This window comes from Passer domesticus, chromosome 8 (assembly GCF_036417665.1).
Source record: "Passer domesticus isolate bPasDom1 chromosome 8, bPasDom1.hap1, whole genome shotgun sequence".
Lineage (NCBI taxonomy): Eukaryota > Metazoa > Chordata > Aves > Passeriformes > Passeridae > Passer > Passer domesticus.
Window position 1 is genome coordinate 56,056,308 of NC_087481.1, and position 24,008 is coordinate 56,080,315.

The window sequence follows — 24,008 nt, forward strand, 5'->3', positions numbered from 1 at the left end:
GTTTGTCTCAGCAGAGGGGAACACAACCTGGAATTTTTATTCTTCTCTGTGCAAAGAAAAATCAAGGAATCATGGAATTATTGAGTTTGGAAGAGACACCCAGTGATCACTGCCTTGAGGAGCCTGTTCAGTGCCCAACCACCCTCTGGGGGAAGAACCTTTTCCTAGTAAGATTTATTTACAGATTTAAATATGTATTCATATATATATATATATAATCAGTAACTGGAGTAGAAAGATAATTGAAATTCCAGCACGTTTTTTTCACATTTTTTCTTTAAATATGGATGTCCTTATTTGTTAAACGAACCACAAACCATTAAATGTCCTCAAGGAGAAGGAACTCAGACAATATGTTAAGCTGGCTGATGAATTACATTTAAAACTCTTTTTTTAGATCATGAGCTTTAATTATGATCTCTGTGTGCTTAATCTGTGGTCCGTGTCCATATCCTTTGAGGAAAGGTTTCCTTTCACCATAATTAGCACTATTGTAGAAGATAAAAAGTGATAGTGAGAAGTCATTTTGCTTTGTAAAAACCCATTTCAGGGAGACCTTCCCTGGCTGTTCTTGGGGAGAGAGGAGCCCATCCCTTCACCCAGCAGGGACACAGGAAAGTGAAAACTAAGAGTAAGGTTAGGACTAAATCTTCTGTCCTTGGGTGTGTGTAACAGCCAAATTGACATCCTCAATGTCATGCTTTTTATAGGCTACAAGGGTGTTGGGTTGGTGTTTTGTTAATTAATGGTTTGTAATTATAGTTCATATTTTTGTTTGGTTTTTTGGTGGGTGAAAAATGGAGGATTTGTTATGGTGTTGCCTGGGGAGTTGGTTGTGTGACTTGGTATTGGGGGTGTTTGGTTAGGTGGTGTGTCATTTAGGGGTTGGTTGTGTAATTGTTTGTTGGATTGATGATGAAATGAAACCATGCACGGGACTGGGTCCAAAACTGAAATATTTACTCCCAAATCACTCTTTCCTCATATTCCTTTGCCTTGAAGGAATAGCATCCCAGTTCCCCAATTTCCTATTGCGGAAACATTTGATTCCCAGGGGGAGAAGGTAATCTGCAAATTGCTCTTCCCATCTCTTCCCACAGACAGTCCAGAAATGCAACTGCACCTCCTGGAAACTCCATTTCCCCACTGGAAACACAGGGATACAGCCCAGGGACACAGCTTTAAGTGAGTTATGCCATTGCAGCTCAGGTCCTCAGCTTGGCTTGGGCATTCAGTGGAATTTCTTAGAGTTGTTGATACTCTTTGCACCTCTCCACTTGTCTGTGCCTGCCACAGGAGCAGGGAATGGTTTGGATTGGAAAGGAGTTCAAAACTCATCCATTCCACCCCTGCCATGGCAGAGACACCTTCCCCTATCCCAGGTGCTCCAGCCCCAGTGTCCAGCCTGGCCTTGGGCACTGCCAGGGATCCAGGGGCAGCCACAGCTGCTCTGGGAATTCCATCCCATCTCCTCCCCACCTTCTTTGGGAACAATTCCCAATTCCCAATCTCCCATCCAGTCCTGCCCTCTGGCAGTGGCAGCCATTCCCTGTGTCCTGTCCCTCCATCCTTGTCCCCAGTCCCTCTCCAGCTCCCCTGGAGCCCCTTCAGGCCCTGGCAGGGCTCTGAGCTCCCCCTGGAGCTGCTCCTCTCCAGGTGAGCTCCCCCAGCTCTCCCAGCCTGGCTCCAGCCCTGGAACATCTCCATGGCCTCCTCTGGAATCTCTCCATGGAATCTCTCCATGTCCTTCTCATGCTGAGCACCCCGGGGCTGGATTCAGAGCTCCAGGTGGGGTCTCACAAGAGCAGAGTAGAGGTGGAGAACCATCTCTCTAATCCTGATTAAATATATATGATATAAAGCTTTGTAGGTCAAATAATTTACAATTTTAAGCTTGTTCTTTGGATTTTGCGAAAGGGGAGAAAATTTACAATTCTAAACACCTAAGTCTACACTCCATGAAAACTTAATGGTTTAATTTTTCTCTTATATATCTTTTATAAACTATCCTCTGAGAGGGGCTCCCTGCCAGATTTCAACAAGACCCTGCGCTGTTCCTCTGCTCCTAAACCTGCCTGTGCTTCCCATGGACTGCCCTGGGAACAGGGCTGGGAAATATCCTTCTGTCACAAGGAATTGTGGAGTGTGTGCTGGGGCAAAATGAGTGACAGTGAGATGTGCCTTGCAAGTGTCAGGCTTGATGGGAAATGATGGAATGAGTGTGTTTCCTCAGGAGAACCTGTCACAGCCATGGGTGAGGAAGTGATGAACTGTGCTTTGAAGAAGTCTCATCCTCTCCCTTTTAAATGAATGTGAAGAGGAAAAAAAAAAACCTCCCAGAGATAATTCCCTCCCCAGAGGCTGTTTGCATAAGAAAAAAAGCATCAGGAATGAAATTCCAGGGGAACTTTTTATTCCCATGGGGTTTCTTCTTCTGGTTTAGAAAGCAGGAAGAAATATATATATATATATATATATATATATATATATACACATATGTGTGTGTGTGTGTGTGTGTGTGTGTGTGTATAATTATATAATGCAGAAATTGTACAAATAGTGGTTGAAATGAAGAGAGGATTCCTCCAGAAGCCCCTAATTGAATCTCACACTTAATTGCACCCTCACTGAACCTCAGGCTCAGGGATTGGCTTGGCCTGGGAATTCCACAGCATCCCACACCGAGAGCCTCTGCAAAGTGACAAAACCCCCAAAACCTTTACCTTGCTCTTGTTTCCCATCTTTTCTCTGGAATTCTGCCCCTGATTCTCATGCTGAGCAGGAAACCCATCCCTGCTGTCCCAGTCAGAGTTTGTGCTCCAGAACAGTTTGGTGTTTTCAGGTATTCTTAATATGTAAAATATGAGGGAAAAGGGAGATGAGGGAAGGCTAGACAGGGACTTTGGACAAGGCATGGAGGGAGAGGACAAGGGCAAACGGCTTCAAACTGACAGAGAGCAGATTTAGATGGGATATTGGGCAGGAATTGTTCCCTGGCAGGGTGGGCAGGGCTGGCACAGGGTGCCCAGAGCAGCTGGGGCTGCCCTGGATCCCTGGCAGTGCCCAAGGCCAGGCTGGACACTGGGAGCAGCCTGAGATAGTGGAAGGTGTCCCTGCCATGGCAGGGGAGGAATCAGATGAGTTTTAAGCTCCTTTTTAACCCAAACCAATCAGTGATTCCATGAAAAGCAGGTCCCTGACAAATAATTTAATTTTTGTGGGGTTTTCTTCCTTGTAGTAATTTTTGTCTAAAGTTCTGGAATAGTCACTCCTAGATGAAAAAAAAAAAAGAAAAAACCCCCTGTAATTATTTCTATTAATGATATTGGAAGGTGAAGTATATTCAGGTCTATCAAAATTTGAGTTTGTTCTTATAGACAGCTGTATATTTGCTACTCATTCATGTGCTCATGTTTCACTCTAAAACTGCCCTGTGCTGGATTTTCCAGGTATTCTGCCACTTCCAGCAGTCACCTCTCAATTCAGCAAATACGATTTTATTTTAGGATATTTTTTGTTTGTATTTTATATACTTCAAATATAATATGTGAATAGTGTGTAGTAGTATTTATAGACAGTGTGTACATATTTATATATGTATATATGTAGACACACACACTCTGTTCATCTCCTGGGAACTTCCCTGAGCATTCCAGGAGATCTCTTTACTCCACATGCTCAGGAGGAGAGCACAATATTGCACACCAGGCAAAAATTCCATCAGAAGAGGTTTCTTTTTAAGCACAGCTCTCTAAAACTTCAGATTTGTAACTTTGTTCCACTTTTCCAAGTAATAAAAAAAAGAAAAAAAGAGTATTTTAAGGTTCTATCACTCAACACCAGGGGAATAGAGAGGATACAGAGCAAAAGTTATGATCTTTTTTCTTTGGTGTCCCAGATAATGTACTTTCATATTGCTGACAATTCTTACAAGACTTTTCTCCCTTGTTTCTTGGGAATGGGCAAAGGCACATCACAGACTGAGGAAGGGCTCCATCATCATCTTCCCCTCCTTCCAGCTCTTTCTTTGTTCCCTGTCTGCAAAATTAGTCTGGGGCTTCAGGCTGCCTCCATTTCAACCATTAGGAGAAGCTCATAGTGCCCAATACATCTCATTTTATGAGATACACTCAAAGCACTTTTTTTTTTTGCTACCTCTACAACCGTTTTATTTTCCTGAGCATCAATTGAAGGAGATAAGGCAGAGTGAAATTGCAAAGGGACATAAAAATAATTTGTTTTTTCCCTCTGTGCAGCCAATTTTGAGAGGTGTGGGCTTGGGGGACCCTTCCCACTGGGTTTGGGGATGTGATCCTCATCCCACTTTGTGCTGCCTGTGGCTGGGGTAGAGGGAATAATGATGGGAGCACACTGGTGTTTGGGAGTCCAGGACTTTTCAGTGTCAAAAGCCCTGCCAGAGAGGAGCTGCACAAGAACTGGGCAGGAGCATGGCCAGGACAGGTGACCAGAGGGACATTCCACACCTTACACTGCCCAGTTTATAAACTGGGGAAACTGGGAGCCACCAATCACTGCTGGGGGGCAGGTGCTGAGCAACTCTTTGGGCATCACTGCTCTGTCTGGGGCTTTATTCCCCCCTCTCTCTGTCTCTTCTTTATTATCATTAAACCATGACACTCTGCAAAATATTTCTGGTTACACTGAGTGAAAGATCTAAAAGTTATTTTAGCTTTTGTCCTTTAAAATGAATGTTTTAAAGGCTCCGACGTCAGTCAAGCACAGGAATAGTCCCAGTCCTTGCTCACACTTAATAAGAGCTGAAGCCTGATGGCTTGAGCACATACATTAGAGATTCTCCAGCAATTTTATCACTCATTTATCTTTCATTCTGCAGAGTTTGGGCTGCCTGTTCCCCTCCCTGGAAACAGGAAGGAAAAACAGAGCCACCTTAATCACCAAGGTAGGGGGAAATGCATTTTTTATGAATTGCCCTCCATATTTTCCAAGAAGTAAATTATTTCTTACATCTCAAGCTAAAATAAAAGTTGGCTGAGGGAGGAGAGTTGGCAGAACTTTGGCATTTCCTCTGGAGTTCCTGGATTTACATCTGCAGTCTTTGAGCACTGGCCCAGCCCCATGGAATTCCCATGTTTTAAAGGGAATTCATGGATGCTTCCAGCATTGCCAGCTGGCAGCAACGCAGCAACCAAGCACGAACAGCCCCCATCCAGCCAAGATTTCCAATATTGGTCCCCATCCCCATGCCTTGGAGCAGTTTTAAACCCCTCCTGGAGCAGACTGGGAAAAGGTTCCACTCCCAGCATGTTCATCCATCAGGGATGCACAGCCAGTCTTTTTTTTTGGTTGAATACATCCAGTGGTTCCAAATTAATGTGGACAGGTCTCATTTTCCTGCTGGCAGGGTGCAGATGTTCTGGACAAAGGCACTGGCCAGGTACTGAAGGAAGGAATCAGGGAGAAATCCATGATGGAAATCCCATGGCAGATGTTCCTGTGCTTAATATTAGGTGCAGTGAATTAATACACTGCAATTCCTACAGTTTTTCCAGTAAAAAACCCCAACAGCTTCATCTTCCCACCTGTATGCAAAAGAGAGAACATTTTATTATTGTTAAAGGAAAGCAGGAAATCAACAGAAAGGAGCTGAAGGAACAATTATAGAGAAGTTCAATAGATTCAATACCACAAGAGATTAATTCTATAGAGAGGAAAATAGAGATCTGATGGGTGATGTTGCTCATTGTTCATTGCTGCTGTTGGATTTTGCCAGAAGAAATTCAATGTGGCTTTTGTACTTTATTTGCAATGCCTCTCCTTAGTTACAGACTTCAGGATCAGACCTAATTTTGCAAATATTATCTCTAGATTTGATTTCATGAGGTGTTTCGCTCTGAATTTGGGTTTAGATGGAGACAATATGTAATAAATGTAGAATCTCAAGTAGCAAAACCCTTTTGCAGTGTCACTGATCCTGGCATTTTACTGCACACAAGCTGGACCCCTGAAGGAGAGGAGGGATCCAAACTTTCTGGAAACCCAGTTCATCCCTTTGAAGGGGCTTCAAGAGGAAAACTGACTGCAAACTTTTCAGAAATGCTGATTGCAGTTGATTTAAAAAAGAAAAAACCTAAAAAACATAATAGAGATTTTTTTCCCTCTCTTAATCCCTTCAAGGGAGGAGAAATCTTCACAATAAAAAAAATCAAAAAAGACACATTGCTCTCCACGTGATACCTGAAAACATCTGCCACCTCCTGGGGGCTCAAAGAGAAAGAGAAAAGAAGCTCATGAAATACAAAATGACCCTGGAATCCATATTAATGGCTGCAGATTGTTTGCAGGGGCTGCAGTGTCCCCTCAGCCCGTGCCCCCCTGCCCTCAGGGCAGCACAGCTCTCTCCTCTCTCCCCTGCCAGCAGGAAATCAGCAGCCAGGGAAGGCCGGGAGAAATTCGGGGTTGGCAGCAGCAGGCAAGGAAGGAATTCCTCCCTGGAAGGGAAGAGTGGTTTTCCAGAGTGTGCTCTGCTCTTGTGAGTCCCCAGCTGGAGCTCTGACTCCAGCCCTGGGGTGCTCAGCATGGGAAGGAGTGCTGGAGGGATCCAGAGGAGGCCATGGAGATGTTCCAGGGCTGGAGCCAGGCTGGGAGAGCTGGGAGAGCTCACCTGGAGAGGAGCAGCTCCAGGGAGAGCTCAGAGCCCTGCCAGGGCCTGAAGGGGCTCCAGGAGAGCTGGAGAGGGACTGGGGACAAGGATGGAGGGACAGGACACAGGGAATGGCTCCACTGCCAGAGAGCAGGGATGGATGGGAGATTGGGAGATTGGGAATTAGGAATTGATCCCTGGAAGGGTGGGCAGGGGCTGGGCTGGAATTCCCAGAGCAGCTGTGGCTGCCCCTGGATCCCTGGCAGTGCCCAAGGCCAGGCTGGACACTGGGGCTGGAGCAGACTGGGACAATGGGATGTGCCCATTGCCTTAAAATGAGCTTTAGGGTCCCTTCCAACCCCAAACATCCTCTAGCTTTATGATAATGGATGACATTCAACAAACCAAGTTGGTTTGGATTGGTTTGATTTGGATTGGATTTGGATTGGATTTGGATTGGATTTGGATTTGGATTTGGATTAGATTTGGATTTGGGTTGGATTAGATTAGATTGGGGACTGGATTTGGTTCCAGCCCAGGATCCAAAGCAGCAACATCCTTTACACTTTCCAGTTCTTGTGCCAGCTCCATGCCTCACCAAACTCCAGTGTCCCACCAAGGAACCTTAGGTGCAGATGTGCTGTCTCATTTTCCCACTTGGGAGTCTGATTTGTTTCCCAGTCATGTGAAACCTCAGGGAAGTTCATTGTCTCTGGAGGTCCAACCAAACCCAAAGGAAAAGGAAGGAATTTCTCCTCATTTAATCTTATTTTGCTGAACTAGTCACAGATGTGGAGCTGGGTGTCCTAAATAGCACATCCATCATTCTGCTTTTGCTTGGATAAAGTTTGCCCTTAGGGACTCCCAGGGAATCTGTCTTAAAGTTACCAATCCTCTGCCATCTGAAATTATGCAGTTTGCGAGTTCCAAATGAGAAAGAAACTTCAGTTTCCTTCTTGTTTTGCTTCATTTTAGCCAAGGATAAATGCTTTGAAAATATTCAGATTAATTTTTTTTTCCCATTTGGGCCAAATCCACTTCCATTCATAAAATCATGGAAATATCAAGTTTGGAAAAAAATCTCTCTAAGAGAAAGATCTTTGAGATTATTGAGTCCAACCACAAACTCAGCACTGCCAAGGCCACCACTAAACCATGTCCCCAAGGGCCACATCCACACGGCTCTTAAATCCCTCCAGGAATCCGTAATTTCCCTGGGAAGCCCATTCCAGCCTGACAAACCTTTCTGTGAAGAAATTCTTCCTAATATCAGATTTATGGATGTCTATGTAGGAGCCACATAGACATCTGTGTCTTGTGTTTTATTCTTGCCTCACAACCTCTGTGTCCTCTGGGAGGAGTGGGCAGATCTGATCTGGGCTGTGGGAGAGCTCCTTCCAGGTTTAGTTTTGGATAAGTATTCCCTCATATTTCAATGGAAAACTGATCTCTGCCTTAAATGACCAAAGATTATATTTACATTTATATTTTATTTATTAAAGATTATATTTACATTTGAGGCAAATGCCTTGCCTTAAATGATCAAAGATTATATTCATAACACTTCACAAAGGAAATAGAATCTGAAATAGAATAGATAACATATACAACCAGGGCTGATCAAAAAAAAAAAAAAAGAAAAAAAATTCTAAAATTTTTCTGCCTTCCTCTCTATCTTTTCTTGATACCACAAAGAATAATTTATATTTTTAAGATGCAGGCCTGGGGATGATTCCTGGTCCACAGGAATCTTTTCACCTGACAAATCTTTCCCCAATAATGTCATAAAATAAGAAGAAAAGCACCAATTTTGCTGCTGAACAGCCCCAGACACCACAACCTGTGCTGGGTGGGAACCAGGAGGAAGAAAAGATGGAGAATTACAAGTACCAGGCACAGAAAGAGGATTTTCAGGGAACTTGACCCTGCTGAAATTTGATAGATTTATGACTTAATTCCAACTGACCAGGACAAGGATGCTCATACCAAAGGTCAGAGGGAGGCAGGGCCACGATGCAGGAAAAATACAAACAACTGCCTCAGTTTGGCTTGAAGGAAGGAAAAGATAAAATAAATTCTACCAGAGAAATGATCTCCTTAACATGCCCAAAAGCCACAACTAAAATAAGAGCAGAGAGCACAATACAATTAAAAATATGTTTATTATGACATTATGACTGAACCCAGGCCTTGGGAAGCAAACTCCTGAAGGACCAACCCCTAAATTTCTTTCCATCTTTGAGTACTTAGTGATTGATGCATTCAGCGTTCAAAATGTAGTTTTAATTTATTCAAATGTCAGAGAAACCACAGAAAATCCAGCCACTGACCTAGATTTATCCATTCCCATGCTTGAAATTTGGCTTTCACTGATGAAAGATAAAAAGCAATTTACTGTTTCTTGAACTTGGCCATATATAACAATAACAGATGATTAATTATTTTTAAAAGCATTAAATTTAAGCACCTTTTCATTCCCCCTGCAGGTCGGGAAGGCTGTCTGTTATGTTGGTGATAGGATACAGAACAAGATACATAAAAACCTCCCTGGCAAAATCACCCCTGGGTTCCTTTCCTTCCAGCTGGAGCTGCTTTCTTTTCCTAAATTGAAAAACCAAAATTAACAGTTGTTTCCCGTTCGTTGACACGTGATATTTGGGGATTTTTCAGCTTTATGTTTTTATTTTAATTTATTGAAACAAGTTCCTGTGGATCTCTGCTGAAATGTCAGCAAGGGGAAGCACAGATCTTTAGGTTTTTCTAAAGGATAATAACCCAATTTACATGGAAAAATGGCATTACAGAATTGGTTCTGTCGCTGAACTGGAGGCACAACATTCCCCCCAGGAGCAGATAAAGCTCTCAAATTCTCTGGGAACATCCAGAGTCATCAGCTGGAGTCAGGACAGGCTTTGACATCCCTGGCTGGTGCCCCCAAACCACTCAGGAAATAACCACCCCCTTTACAATCCTGGGACAATCCTTCCCAGTGCTGCTCCTGGGAAAGCTCCAGCACTTTCGTGCCATCAGAAACTGGGAGGGATCAGGGAATTTTGCCCCAGGAGGCAATCCCAAGGATCCCAACACTCCTTATCTGAAAAGGGTCCTGAGTTCCTGACTGACGGGGATGAATTTTCTCCGTGCACTGCTCACCCACCAAGCTGGATTTCCATGGAAAATTTAATTGTAGCTGTCCGAGGTGTTGGATGGGGCTTGGAGCAGCCTGGGACAGGGCAAGGTGTCCCTGCCCATGGCAGGGGTGGCACTGGATGGGCTTCAAGGTCCCTCCCAACCCAAACCACTCTCTGCTTCTATAAATCTGCAGGTGAGGAATTGTTGTTTTCCTCAGAGGCAAGGGAGAGGAGCTGCAGATGGATGGAATAGGTGGAATCCCTCTTTAAAATGGAGAGGGAAGCGAGTCAGGCAAGCATGTAAAATAGGTTCTTACAACATCTGTGCATCAAATATATTTATCCAAACTGCTGCAGTCAATCTTTTCCAGCTGAGTGTTCAGCAGTTCACATCTCCGCAAAACCACAGTAACTGTTCCAGGAAGCAAGGGAAATATTCTGCAGTCTAAGGGAAGGAAACTCCGAATCTTACAGGGAAAAACTCACTCTCCAGGCAGCACAAACTCACCAATGGACCAAGGACTTGAACTGAATTTCTTTCAACACTTTGATGGGTTAACTGGAACTCCAACATTTCTTACAACTCGTGATGATTTGATGTGTCTGTGTTTTTATATCCACACTCGCATCCCTGATAAATTTTGCTAATTATTGGCCTAAATGGGACTGACTGGCTTGGGGGATGGATGTGCTCAGTGTCACCAGAATAATGGAAAGCTGATAAGAATATCTGAGCTGCTCTGCCCAGCAACTTCAGCTAAATATAGAGGAGTGGGAAGGGGCTGGAGGCCTGCAAGGGACCAGATCCGTGTCCAGCAGTTCCTGGAACTCCACAAACCCAGCCAGGTCTCCTGGACCTTCCCATGGCACTGCAGCCATGCCAATGAACATTAATTGACGCATCTCTAATTGCACCTAATTACTTACACTGAATTATTTAGTGTAGCAAGAGGGAGCATAAGCAGAAGTAATGGGATTAAATTAAGACAGGGAAAAATTAGGTTGAATATAAGGGAAAATTCGCTGGCAATGAGATTCATTAGGCTGGCTCCCAAGGGAAATGTTGGGCACTGCTTTGCTGCAGACACAGAAAATTAAGTTAAACCCATATTCAGGAAAATTACCTCGATAATTTGGTACGTCTTTCCCACTTTTAAATTATTGAACTCTTCAGCAACTGAAGTGCTGCGCAAGTTTCTGCAGGCAGCTCAGGTGCCAGCCCATCCTAGCAGCTGATGTCTCTGAGGAGATGATTGCCCTCAAAGCGCCTCCAGGAGAGCAGACCCTGTACTTATTCAAAGCAAGTTGTACTTAAACTTTACTGCAAAGCCAGCAATGCTTAACCCGTGGTTAAGTAGTGCTTAAACGCTCCCCAGGGTGGCAGTGAGGAGGCAGACAGTTATTTCCCCACTCTGAGATTATAATTATCTCCTGCTCTCCCCGGTAGGAATGAGCGATGGCGGGACATGGGGAGATAGGAGAGCCCTTTCAGAGGAGGCATCCTCAGCACCTGCTCTTTCATCTTGTTTTATCATTTGACCCAGGAGAAGTTAACTGGAACAAGCTCCAGAAGGAGCTGTGAGCACAGTGAGGCATGTGCAGAGGCAGCTTTTATCGTGACATGATTAATGATGTTTGAGAAGGCTGTGAGTGGCAGGGGAGCGCAGGAATCCAAAGCAGGGAGTGAAGATTCATCCCTGCTGCTTACACTGTGCAATGCCACCTCAAGGCAGGCAGGGAGCTGTGAACCTTTACGGGCTTATTCTCCATAAATCCTAAATATGATTCCTTTGGAATTGCCTGGAAATTTCAATGTGATGACAGGACTCAGAAGATGGAAAAAACCCAACAGTGTGGCCACTGGTGCTTGCTGGGTCTATTTATCTTCATCTGTTTAACAGCTGATGGGGTTTATTTGAGCCTTTCTGGTTGTTTAAAGTGCACAGCAGCAGCCTCAGCAGAAATTGTGGGGGATTTTGGGGGGAGCTCAGCCAGCCCTCACTGCCAGCAGGATCTCGGGCTGGAGATGAGACCATGCCCACTCCAGGAATCACCAACATCCCAAAACAGCCTCCACACCCCACAGCTCACAGGACACCAGGCTGCTTCCAGAGTTCATGGAATGATGGAAACTGCACCCTGGAATTAAACTGGAATATGCTGCACAGCTGAAAATAAAGCTAAATTGCCCCTATTTGGAATAAAACGGGAATGAACACACACTCAAAGCTAAACAGAACAAACCTCCCTGGGTTTGTGCTCTGCAATGCTGGGAAAGGCTCAGATTAAAAAAAAAAAAAAAAAAAAAAAGAAAAAAAAAGGAGTATATTTCCAGGTCCTAAGCACTCACACAGACACTGCTGCAGAAAAAATACCCATTATTCCCTGTTAATCTAAAGGTAAGGTGTGTCAGCAAACAAAAGCAATCCTAAACCCTTTTGCATTATTTTGCATCTTGTGATCTTTACAAAAATGAAAGGAAAACATCTTAATTGCATGAGTTACCATTTCCTCCTCCTGAGTCACTGACTTCTGCCTCTCTGGAAGCTGACATCCATCAAGGTGAGTCAGAGATATTCTGAATACCTCTTCATTTACAAAGACAGACAGAGGTTTTTCAAGGTCCAGACTGTGCTCAGACTTCAGCTACTCCAACCCTTTGGTATCTTTCCTCAGAACTGCTCCTGATCAATTAGAAAGCTAATTTAAAGAGCCTTTTTTAAACCTTTATTGATGAACTTGAGCATGTCTCTGTAATTTATAGCAGCACACTCTCCCAATTAATCCCCAGTAACTCATTTTTCAGCCCCCACCACCAACATTGCAAAGTTCAGTGATCTATGGCTGTTTCCAGAAGTTATTATTCATTTTACCTCTCACAGCACTGAGGGCCACGTTACCCCTTAACCAGTAACATCATGTCCTGTGATTTAATTGCAGCTACGTGGGGCTGGATGCACTTCCAGGGATCTGCTCTTACCACTGAATGATTCTGCCTTTCATCTCCTCTGAACATGGAGTTCTGAACTTCCATCCTCAAATTCCCGATGGGCTACAGCAGGAAAGATGAGTGGAACATAAAAAACTTCAAAGACAGCTACTTCAAACTCTTGCAGACTTCCATCTCTCCCTTCATCACCCGTTTTCTCTCACTCTTTTGGTGTAACTCTTGGTTAATGTTTTAATTTCCAGCTCAATTGGTTTTTTTTCCCCCACTTGTAGAGGAAACCAAGAGTTTTCTGACTCTGTAGTAGGTTTCCCTGCGGTCACATGTGCAAAATCCAAGGAAAAAGTAGGTTAATAACCACAGAAAGGCCCTTATGTTGCCTGACAGCTCTAGTGGGCACTTTCCAAGTGTCACTGGGTTCTTTAACCCACAGCCCCAGCACTGATCACATCATATGGGAATGATGAAATTCAACCAAACTCAGCTTCCTGCAGCTTTTATTTCTGTTTTTGTTTCCCATTGTGCTCTGGAGGCTGACAACAGGTGAGGAATGTTATTTTATGGCCTGGTTTCCATCACTGAGCAGGTCCCCTTTGGTGGGAAAGAAATCATCAGGAAGATTCCGGTTGGACTCAGACTGCCAGAGGGGAGGGCTGGATGGGAGATTGGGAAGGAATTCCTCCCTGTGAGGATGGGGAGGAGCTGGGATGGAATTCCCAGAGCAGCTGGGGCTGCCCCTGGATCCCTGGCAGTGCCCAAGGCCAGGCTGGACACCGGGACAGGGGAAGGTGTCCCTGCCATGGCAGGGGTGGCACTGGATGAGTTTTAGGGTCCCTTCCAACCCAAACCATTGTGGGACTCTGTAATTGTGGTTGTGGTGATACTGAGAGCTTTTTCCAAGGGCTGCCCCGTGGATCTGTGGGAAATCTCGGGGCGAGATTCCCACTGGCACCAGTGAAACCAGACCCTGCTGCTGTTCCCAGCTCCACTAAAGTCTGTTTAAACAGAGCCAATAAATCCCATCTCTCCTGGTAACCTCTAAAAGAAACTCTGAGTTCAGGTTTAAATTAACTCCGTAATTAGAGTGACAACAATTAAAGAGTGCAAATCCTTATTTATTTGCCCAGCTGTTACCAGCAGTGCTCAAACATTGAGAGTTACAGATATCTTTTAACTTTATCTGGGTTTGTTTGTACAACATTCTGACTAAACAGTAACAAAGCTGGCAAAGTGTGACATCATCCTGTGTCATACCTGCAGTGTGTGGGAGGGAGACAAGGGAAATCTGAGAATCCAAAGCCCACAGACTCCCCTGATGATGAGGGGATTTGTTCCTTCCATAACTCAGAACATCACAAAAAAGCAATGTAATATTATGCAGTTATTCTCAATAAATATTTACAGTGAATTTTAAGAGCCTATTCCAAAATGTAGACAATTAAACCTTGAAAGGAGGCAGCCAGGATTTGACAGAGTTAATTTCCCACAGCTGATTACTCAAATTGATTTTACTTTTACTTCGTACACAGTCACTCTCCCCTCCTTCCCATTTTCTCTTTCCCTCATTCCTGCTGGAAAGCAGGGAAGGTACTGGGATCCTAACAGAGCCTTTGGGAAAACTGATGCAATTTTTAAACCCTTCACTATGTAAAACCCTCCAAGGGGTGCACGAGGGTTGTGTGGTGTGGGACAGCCCTGGTGGCCTTTAGGGACAGCCACCACATTCCCAGTGGCCCTACAGCCTGGTGGCATCAGAAGCAGCCCTGATGCTCCCATTCCACAGCTGCCACATGAGAGGGTTTTTTTCAGGATCAGAAGAAAATTCTGGAACTGTGCTGGCACGATGTGAGTGCTGAGGTGGAATCCAAAGAATGGATCTCTCAATTGCAGTTCAAAATGGAGTCAGCTGTTATTAGCCCACGATAATTGCACCAGCATCAAAGATGGGTGAGAAAAGATAAAAGGAGCTCTGCACAAAGTTACAGTTTTCAAATAAAAGAATGTGCTTAAGCACCATTTTCCTGCACACCAGTAAGTCTCTGCTTTGAAGGATCTGTTTAATTATCTCCTTTGTTTAAACCCTTGAGGGTGCCAATTCAAGAGCGTTTTAGGGAAGAGCACTCCCAGAAAAATCAAAAAACTTCTGGCAAAAAGTCAATTCCACTTGTATTTTTAAATATACCACTCTCAAAAGTGTAGTCACTTTGGGTTTTGGTTCCCATCAAAACATCCATGCAGAATGGAAATGGAGTGGGGGAAAACATCACCTCCAGGAGCATTATTGGGATTTCAGCTCCACAGAGAGCACGGGGCAGGGTAGGAACCCTGTCAGCAATTAAGGAATAATGAATCCACCAGAATAATGGATATTGATTAGGGACATTTCTTTCTGATAAAATGAGGAGAGTCAGCAAAAGGCAGAGATGTTCAACCTAATTATAGTATGAGCTGAGACAAAGTCAAAGCAGTCGCTGGGACCAAGTGAGCCTGGGACAAAAAGGAGCAGCACCTCGACATCCACGGGGACTCAGAGGAGCTCCAGGGCAGAGGGGAGCTCTGCTGAGCCTGAATTTTGTCATGGCAGAGGTGGCTGGGTCAGCTCACAGGCTCCTCGTGCCTTCCCTCCTTCCCCAGCAGACTGAGCCCGCCACAAAGTGGGGGACATTGTGCTCCTCTGCTTGAGAACTTGGGTTTTTTTAAAAAAAAAACCAACCTAGAAATTAAGGCTGGGATGTGCAGGGCAGTTTTGCTGTGGAGATTTTGGAAGAATGAGCTGAATCCCAGAGAGTTAAAGGGGTCACTGGAATGGGAGCCCCCTCTGGCCCTGGCAGAGAAGGAGAACTGACTGATGGAAGTGGAAATTCCTGATCCTGATCAGAGGGAGGGTGAGGGCACAGGGACCTGCCCTGCCCAGGGGTGCTGGGGAGTGAAGGGATCTTCAACCTGGGGCAGGGAAAAAGAAGAGGAACGCTGTGGTTGTGCTCCCTGGGAGCCTTGTGTCACCTTGGGCTCCTTCCCTTGCCCCAAATTATATTCAACCATATAAGATCTAATCCTAAAATTATTATTCCTGGGTACAGGGTGGAATATTCTTTGCAATGTTTTCTTTTACTGCTTTTATAACCAGATCTGCTGTGGGTGGGCAGGCCCTGGCACAGGGTGCCCAGAGCAGCTGTGGCTGCCCCTGGATCCCTGGCAGTGCCCAAGGCCAGGCTGGACACTGGGGCTGGAGCAGCCTGGGACAGGGGAAGGTGTCCCTGCCATGGCAGGGGGGGAATGGGATCAGCTTTTAGGTCCCTTCTAACCCAAACTATTCCAAAATTCCATAATCGTATGAAAATCCCAAATAAAATATTCTGGAGATTGTTACTCATATTTTTCCTGTTCTTCTAATCAGACTTATCAAATACATAAAATTCCACTTTTTATTGCAAAAAAAATATTTTCCACACTAGCAAATTGCCTGATTTTACACATAGAAAGATATAAAGACTGTAAGTTTGGAATGATATTAACCTTGTAGGAAAGAAAAATCATTATTACAGTGCACTGTGCAATCTTAGAAGAATTTTTTACATCAAGAATAATAAGAATAGGAATAAGAATAGGAATAAGAATAAGAATAAGAATAAGAATAAGAATAAGAATAAGAATAAGAATAAGAATAAGAATAAGAATGTTGTTGTTGAATTACATTCAGTTCTGCAGTGTTTAATAATAATGATTATGATGATAATAATAAAAATGTTGAATTACATGCAGTGCTGCAATATTTTAATAAGTAAATAAAATGTTATCTTTTAATTCTCTATTTTTAAATTTTTCTGTGGTCCCAAGTAGAATAATGAGAACACAGAGAAGCTTTTGAAAGGGAAAGCCCTGGAAGGGAGAACCTGGAGAGGGGGAATGTCTCTCCTGGCTGATTTCCATCAGCAAACAACCACCAGCTCACTTCATTTGTCCCTTGTAATTCCTCCAAATTATCCTGAACTGGAGCCTCCAGGGGACAGAGATCTCCTCTCTCCTCCACGGCACAAAGCTCTGTTATTTTATTTTCAGTGAAATCTCACCAGAGAACCAATTGGAGCAATTTCAGCACAGAATCCCCCTGGGAAGGTGCCCATGACACTCCAGCTTCTCAGCTGATGATAAAAGTTTATTATTTTCAAATTGCAAGAGCTCCACAAGGCTTTGTCACCCGCCCTGAGATCAGAGATGTTGGTGCTTCCCATTAACCACGTCTCCAGACCCTGCAATTCCTTCCCTGCCACAGGAAAGGAATGTTCAGGAACTCCAATTTGTTCCCAAAAGGTTCCCTTTGTACGTGGGCAGGAACAATCTTCCAGCTCAGAATTAATACTTCTGATATCTTTGAAGTTCCAGCTAATTCTCCACAGATTCTTTCCGAGGCGTTTTTTGGGATGTTCTTGCTCGTGGTGAGAGCCCCCATGGGACAAAGAGACATTATGAGAAATATTAAAGGCACAAAAAAAGAAAATAATACCTCTAAGATGAAATAAGTCCAACAAGGAAAAGAATGAGCCTGTTATCCTTGGAAAGAATCAAGATGCTTTTTCAAACATTTAATCCCCTGTACTTCCTTGAAAAAGATATCAAGGCTAAAACAAAGAATTGTGATTTTGACCAAAAAAGGCAAAAAAAAAAAAAAAAAAATCCCCTATTTTGCTAGTAGGCACCTTGTGGCTTTTTGAGGTTAACAAGGACCCTGAAACAATTTAACTGCATTACAGTTCTGCATATTCATAAAGATATGCTGAGCAGATAACAGAGCAAATGATTTAATTGAAAAATCAGCCAGTGTGAATATTTTTTCCTGCGAATCATGGAAATGCGACAAGATCTGTTAATTAACATAATCTCATTTATTTGACATTATTCTTGTCACTTAATATAATCTCCCTACAAAGAGGAAAAAATGGAAATTACAAAAAAAAAAAGAAAAAAGAAAAATATAAATGGGGAAAAGGAGAAAAGAGAGAACGCCTCTGGAAAATGGAAAAGGATGTAGGTTACATTCACCACTAAGAGAGAAAAGAAATGGAATTAGTTAGGAAAAAAGCAAAGGGAAGGCAGAGATAAAGAAAAGAGAAAATGGGGAGGAAAAAACCCCAGAACATTGAGAAAGTGCAAGAGAGGAACTGGAGCCCTGCCTTCCCCTGCTCAGGCAGGAAATCCCTATGGCTCTGCTCTGGGCTTCATTTTGGTGATTAGAAAGGATGGTTATGGAAATTTGGGCCATGGAAGAACCCCACCAATATAATTTATAATTTATAATTTGTCATTTATAATTTATCATTTTCATCTACCTGCAGGAATTTGTTCCATTTGTCACCATTTTTTCCTTCACTTCCAGAGAACAAGGGACAGGACAAGAGGAAATGGCCCCAAGTTGCACCAGGAGAGGTTCAGGTTGGATATTTGGGAGAACTCCTTCACCCAAGGGCTGTCCACCTGAACTTGTGGTGCTGCATAAATAACAAAAAAGGAAATAATGCAATTTATCTAACGCTCAAGGCTGCAAACTCATTTAGTCCTCAATTACTTCTGTTACTATGACCACAGATATTTAAATGGGAGATAAATTCTTATAAAGCCAGCTGTTAATAGACACTATTAACTACAATTTCTATTGGTAATTGTAGATATTATTAAGTGTGCGAACTGATAAAAAAAGAGAAGCCTAATTGGAAAATGGAGATGAATTTCATTACAAAGGATGTGTTGATAGAACATGTCTTGTTTGGCTTTTCCAAGAACTGGACTTTAGGGCCAAGTTGTTTGGGAGGAATGTTTTCCTCACAGGGCAGGAAAAGAAATCCCCTGGAATTCTGGAGGAATTCAGATCTAGAAATCCCATTTTCAGTGCCATTGGAAGGAGAGAGGGATGGATGATGGATGGATAGAAATGGTTTCAAATTGTGTGAGAAAATAAATCTAAAAAAACAAACCTGAATTTTAAAAAGCTAAAAAAATTGAAATAAAATCTCTGCACGACAGCAGGGCAAACAAACTCCTCTGAAAGCACTCCACAAACCTGAGTTCTCTGATTTATTTCACAAATACTTGTTAGTACAACTGATCAGGATATGTAATTTTTCATGGCTGTTTATTACAATAAAATGTTCTTTTAAAATCCACATAAGCAACGTGCAACAAACAAACTGTGAGAGCTTTATGGCTGCTCCCTGCAAAGCCCCATTTATCACCAAGACTGAAGAGAAATAGCTTGAAAAGTGATATCAGAAAGAACAGGCAGGGGAAAAAAAATAAAGAATTATTTCTTTATTTTGTTATTTTCCCAAGCAGAGAGCGGAAAAAAAAATCAGGAAATGTTTACAATATTTGTTCTGTCATTGACAAAATCCTCATCAAAGCAAACAGTAACCCACAGGATAAACTGCAGAGCTTTTTATTTTGCAGTACTTTCACTCCATTGAAAGAGATGCTTGTAAATGTATGTTCTATTTGTACCAGATTAAACCCTAATTTCAATAAGGACTGCTTGGAAAGTGCTTTCAGAGTCCCAGTGTCAAGCCCTTTTACTTTATTTTATGACTATGGCTCCACCATTCACGTTCTCTGTTCTCCCTGTGAGACCACCACACATGAAACAGGATCAAAGAGTGAATTTTGGGAAGTCTGTGGAAACAGAGCCTTCTCCAGCCTGGACACTGATGCAAGAGAACATCTCAGTGCTGATTTCATCATCCAAAGGGACGAGAGGGAGCTTTTATAGAGATGTAAAATCTTATTTTTAGCAAATTAGCCAAGTGTCCACTTTTCAGGCTCATTACTCACAACTGTGACAATGCATTGCTCAGTGCTGGTGGCTGCTTGATCTAGGAATAAAAATGAAGAATACAGGAACATTAAAGGTCCTGATTATGGAATAGTGAGGCAGGGAAATCATTTAAACCCCAGGAATGACAACATCCACCTGTGTGAGTCAGTTCAGGCCTCTCTCTGCAGTTTCCCAGCCCAGGGAGCCTCAGCTCTGGGCAGGAGGAACTGGTTTACACTCCTGGGGATCAGCTCCCCAATCCCAAAGCTTTCCATCAGCCTGGATTACTGGAGTGAAATATATTCATGGGATTATTGAAATATTCTGGTTAAATGCCCTCCTTTTATATACAGAAAGCATTCTCAGCTGGAAGGTTTCTTTCTACCAGTTGAATACAGGTGGAAGAAAATACCAGGTTGGAGGAGACCTCAAGGATCAGCTGGTGCAGACTTCCTCAGCAAAAGCCTGGGAAAGATTTACCCATGAGGGGAAAAAAAAAGTGGTTTTTATTTAATAAAGAAAAGTTTCTGCTGATTTCTGAAGTTTGATCAGTGGAGTCAAGTCTGCTTGAAGGCCTCCAGTGTCCCTCCCTGCCCTGCAGAAGGGAGGAATGGCAGAATGGATGTGCAGGCAGGACAAAAAAATGTCGTTTTGGAAAAACCAACCTAGGATGTGCCAGTGGTTATAAACCACTTGTAAATAAACTAGAGCTGAGGTGGGTAACAAAACTGTCAGGGCTGAAGAACTGCCCACACTTTGGCACAGCTGCCCAGGTTTTGTTTGGCAGAAAAAAGGAGGTTTTCTCGTTCTACCTACACGACCTATTCTGTACATGTTTAAAAATGAGCTGGTTTATCCTCCCTTCACTGATTGCTGAGGAAGACTGCATGAAAACACAGCCTAAATATTCACCATGGGAGCTGTTTGAGGTGGGTGAGGACATCATGGCCAAACTGTCCTGACAGAAATGGGGAGAGGGGTCCTGGCCTTTCCTCTCCTGTCAGAGGTGCTCCCACAAAGGCTGACAAATCCCTCTGAAGGAATTCCCTGACAAATCCCCCTGAAGGAATTCCCTGATGAAACACCCCTGAAGGACCAAATTCAGCCCTTGAGGCAGAATGCAGGGTCTAGAATCCACAGCCCACCCCATACTGGCTGCAGCATTTATTTTTTCCCCGTTACAAGTGATGGAGCTCTTGGATAAACATCCCCAGCTTTCTGTGCTGCAACGCCTGAGCAATGAGAAAGAGCTCCTGCTTCAATTTCATCTATTTATATATTCCAGAGAGCTGACTTGGGGGTTTTTACATCCCACCTTGCTCATCTAAACATGCTGCATTTGCAGAGCCAAACCCACCACCTCTGCACCTGTGGAAAGCAAAGCAGGAGAAAGGGAAAGCAGGGACACAACCCCAAATTGCAGCAATTTGCCCTCCCTTTTCAGGGCCATAACTAAACACAGAAGGTGAATTTGGGAAATGGGCCAATTATTCCTCTCACCCCAGCCTGTTGCTTCCTTGATGTGTGATCCAAGCTGGTGTTTTACTCGGATTTGTGCCTCACAGGGAAGGCAACTGCTCAGCTCACACAGGGACTTCACATTATTTGTCCTTTCAGCAAGGAAATTTCCTTCTCCTCATGATTAGGGCCATGGGTGAGTGCTGGCCTTGGCAGGGCTGGGTTAATGGTTGGACTCCATGACCTCAAAGGTCTTTTCCAAGCTAAATGATTCTGTAATTCCCAGCATCCACTCACCAGGGGATAAACCTGGCCAGAAAACCCCGTGATCTGTGGGTTACTGCTGCCCTGCCACAAATGGGCAAATGGAAGGGTTTAATTTGTGCTTTCACAGGTGAGCTGTGGGGGAACAGCCCCAGAAGGTGATAGCCTTGCACAGGAGGTGATGCTGGGTGCTGACATCTGCCTGCAAATGTTTCTCTGAGAGGCAGGGAAATAGTTCTGACTTGGGAAAGCTGCATTTGTGATCAGAGAAATGCACATTTCTGTGTGCATTTCTGCTGCCCACCACACCTTCAGCTCGACAGGAACAAAGGAAGAATATCTCTCCAACTCCCTGAACCCTCAGCTCTGCCAGGTACACAACCCCACAAGCAAGTTAAATTATTATCACCACAAACCTCCTTCCTCGGGGTGTGATGAAATCCCAGTAATGTCCTGCCTGGGCCCAGGATTGCACTCCCCTGTTGATCATCACTGCTCAGTACATTCTTTAGCCAATTACTCGGGCTCATAATTGCATTTCTGCATAATCCACTCGGATTCATTTGTCAAACACAATTTTGAGGCACGCCGTGTCGAATGCTTTGGTAAATTCTAGATGCATTCACGCGCTGCCTTGCCTTCTCCCACTAATTTAGGATTTAATTAAAAAAGGAGTCATCTTTGCTTGACACGATTTGTTCTTTACATACCCACGTAAGTGATACTATTTCTAAAATTAAATACAACCCTGAACCTTACAGAGCCTCCACTGTTTTCTCTGAGGATTCACGATATCCCAGTCAACAGGATTTGCCTGGAGAGGAAGAAAACTTTAGATCCTGAAAGGCTCACGATGTTCTGTCTATTTTTGGACTTTCCTGTTGTATTTCTATCACACAGTTCACATCTGAAGCCAAAGAGCAAAATGGTTATTATTACAGAGTTTTTATATAGTTTAGATTTTTACTCTCTAATCCCCAAATATACAAAGATCTACAAAGAGTGAGATCAGACTTCTTTTTTTTAATCATGAGGGAATATCTGGTTTATTAAGTATGACAAAGCTGTGGTTTGTCTGAAAGTATCTGAAAATGGGATAATTATCAAGGTGAATTGGATCCACATGGTTATGTCTGTATAATATTTAATATTCCAGCACCAATCTTTAACACCTTCTTGCCATTTTTGTCCTGAAATTTAAAGGTTAGCAAACAATTTGTCACCAGAGAGATTCTTCATGCAGAGTTTCACCAACTTCTGTCAAAATAACTTGCAGTAAATACTTAAAAACCTACAGAATGAAAAAAATACATGTTATTTGTTAGAAGAGGAGAATGGATAGCATGTAGCAATGGAAGGCCTAGTAAATCATTTCCTGCACACCAGTTCATATTTACTCATAATTATAATTCACAGGAGTGCATTCCTGCAATCAAGAGACAGGGGTGCACAGCATGAAAAAAACATTTAGCACCGAGCAGACTGCATGAATAATTGCCTGTCAGAGTGGCTTATTAAAGGGAAACTACAATTTTACAAGACAATTCTTGTATCTGCTTGTCTAATCTAAAGACAGAGGGCTGTATAAATGCAGAGAGTTCAAGGAAGAAATATTTCTCACTCCGCAGTTGAGCTAAAAGTTGAGTTTTTAAAGCATTGAAAGAACAATCAGAGTGTGACAGCTCCGAGATGCACAAGCTCAGGCCTCTCTAAATTGGAAAGTGAATCCTTTGTGTTTAAGGTGGCAGCACAGGCAGGGAGATGGAGGGGATGGAAGTGTGGCCATGGAAACCACACTCCCTCCTGTAAGCAGAGGTGATGTCATCCACGGGATGTCCTTGGAAATGTCCCAGCAGATGGACCCAGAGGGTGAGAGCAACCCAAGAACCCTCCTGGGGCTGCTGCCTTCCCCAGCAGGGAATACTGGGATGACTGGAGCCTTGCAAGGTGGCGTTTTCCCTGTGAGTGCTTTGGCAGGTTTGGGAGCCTCTGAGGAGTGCCTCGTGTCCCCTCTCCCTGCTGTGTGCAGGGCAGGGACAGCTCCAACATCCCCCAGAGCTGCGGGAGGCAGGAAGCTCCAAATCCTGGAAGGAATACTTCTGCTTTATTCACCCAATTAACAGGTTTCACTTCTCCTTCTCTGACTGACGCAGAAGTTCTCAGACAACAGACTGGATTTACACAGAATTAAATTTAAAACAGGATAATGCTGCAGGGGAAGATTCAAAAACTAACTTAAAAACCCCCAACAACCCAAACCAAGGAAAGGTGCCCTAAATAAATTCATGGCCTTTGGTGAAAATCCAGCTTCATGCAGCTACTTCAGCTTTTTAGAACCATCCTGGCGTTCTTTTTTTAATGGCTTTGAGGTGATTGAGGTGCACACCTGGCAAGTGGAAGAAAATAATACTTCATTAATAAAGAGCATTGAGAAACAAAGGCAAAGGTGACATTAAGAGCCTCAGGAAGAGCACCTGCAGCCCTGTGGAAAGCAGCAACATTTTGTCAGGCTTGCTTGAGTGCTTGTGATTGAGAGGTCTAAAACCTGAAACCTGTTCACTAAAGAGCTGGGCCAGAGCTAAATCCCCCCCAAATCCACGTGAGCTTTTCCATTGGTTTCAGGGAGCTTGGAGCAAGGCCAGGAGCGACAGGACAAAGGCAGCAGCTTTAAAAATGCTGCACAAAAATATCTTGCCCTTTGTTCCCACAACTACTGCTGAGACTTTAAAGCCATGTCCTGCTCCCTGCCTGGGTGCTGAGGCTGTCCTGGGTTTGATAATGGTC

The 24,008-nt window shown here is 43.6% G+C and overlaps 1 long non-coding RNA gene across 1 annotated transcript; it reads left to right on the forward strand.

Moving 5' to 3' along the window:
- On the forward strand, positions 1-15,159 carry LOC135305908 (uncharacterized). Its single transcript, XR_010366898.1, has 3 exons — positions 1-167; positions 4,856-4,921; positions 12,694-15,159. It is a non-coding gene; the product is annotated as an uncharacterized LOC135305908 (long non-coding RNA).
- The last annotated feature ends 8,849 nt before the right edge of the window (positions 15,160-24,008 follow it).